Raw genomic sequence first — 1,553 nt, 5'->3', positions numbered from 1 at the left:
TATACCTGTTTTTATTGTTATTTATATTTTTAAACTTGTATCCATGCAAGTTTTTTTTTTAATCCTCAGACTACTAATGAATTTCAAAAAAACATATCAGTCTTCGGTTATTTTCATATATGGTACTAAAATAGATATGTCCAATGATTTCCAAGTATCTTTAGTCTGAACTGTCATGTTGTACTTCATCTGACTTATGTCATTAAATAAAAGCACACGTCAACCCCTGCAGACATTTACTTGTATAATTAGCCTCAAAAATCCATCATTTTTGCAAAAAAAATCCTTATTCCTGCAGAGCAAAGCTGGAGGAAATAAGAATGGGAGAACTTATTTGTAGCAGTTGGAAGATGGTTATTTGATGTTATTTATTTACAGTATAAAGCCCTACAGGGTCTGACATGTTAAATAAATGTGAAACTGAGTTTTTGAAAGAATCCGTAAAACTTGAAACAGCTGAGATTGTTCTATATGTCTGTATACCTGCAAAATGAGGGAAAATCCATGTAAATTACAGACAATCCGTACAAGTTGRCATGTTTGTAGGAGTGTGAAGCTCAATCCAAATATTAATATTATTAATATTAATGTTGGTATCTGATTGTATCGATACTGGCCTGATGGGATCAATACAGTTTGTTTCTCTACACTAAGTCCAGTATGTTGCTCTRGTACAGAAATACAATTCAAGTAGGTGGGAAAGTGCATTTAAACATAAACACTGGATGAAACAACCACAGCAGATAACTGTTGTGTGATTGTGAAACTTCAGAATTGATACAGAATTAATGTCATCTTCTGCTCACATGTATTTATGACGTTATGATGTGAACAACCAAACACACAGATACACACAAAAGTATCCTAGACAAAACAACTGGAATGAGCAACATGAAACTCAACAAATGTTATTCATTATACACAACCAGTCTGCTGCTTCCTGCTGAAGACATCTCAGAACATTTATCAGTAATTCTTTTTTTCCCCTGCAACACTGCCGTACTGTATACCGTCTTAAAAAGACGAGTGCCAGTGTGGGGGTAAAATAAATAAATAAATAAATAAATAAATAAATAAATAAATAAATAAATAAATCAAACATAGATGAAAGTCATGTCTTTAAGAAACAAACAAATCCATCCCACATGTGACACAGGACCTGGGAGATGAATGATCTTTTCAATAATCACCAATCACATGCAGAGATATTTAAAAATCACTTTGTGCTAAAATAGTATTTTGTGTCAAACTGTTATTAGTAATTTCAAAGAGTCAAAGGAGGAAAAAAGAAAAAAAAACTGTTTTTGTGACGCACTGCTAGGGACAAAAGTGCCTAAAGATATAATTTAAAAGCAGGTTCTTTACTTAATTGTTTGTTGTGTGTAACCATAACACTGATTCATGCCTTAAAGCTTTGTAGCTTTTTTATATCTGAATGATTCATAGGTCAAAGTTAAGTGGCTTAAAACAAATCAGACCACAGAAACTATTCAGTGTGGAGAGCCGTTTCATTCTAAATACAATAAATAAATAAATAAATTTAAGTGGCTTAA

The 1,553-nt window shown here is 32.0% G+C and overlaps 1 protein-coding gene across 1 annotated transcript in view; it reads right to left on the bottom strand.

Annotated features, from left to right (window-relative positions):
* The window catches only part of pdia5 (protein disulfide isomerase family A, member 5), a 127,530-nt gene that overhangs the window by 76,447 nt on the left and 49,530 nt on the right, over nt 1-1,553 (bottom strand). The gene's annotated exons all lie outside the window — the stretch shown is intronic.

Source organism: Austrofundulus limnaeus, unplaced genomic scaffold (genome assembly GCF_001266775.1).
Source record: "Austrofundulus limnaeus strain Quisiro unplaced genomic scaffold, Austrofundulus_limnaeus-1.0 Scaffold492, whole genome shotgun sequence".
NCBI classification, from domain to species: Eukaryota; Metazoa; Chordata; class Actinopteri; order Cyprinodontiformes; family Rivulidae; genus Austrofundulus; species Austrofundulus limnaeus.
Note: the sequence above shows the minus strand (reverse complement) of the source record. Positions and strands in the feature narration are given on the sequence as shown.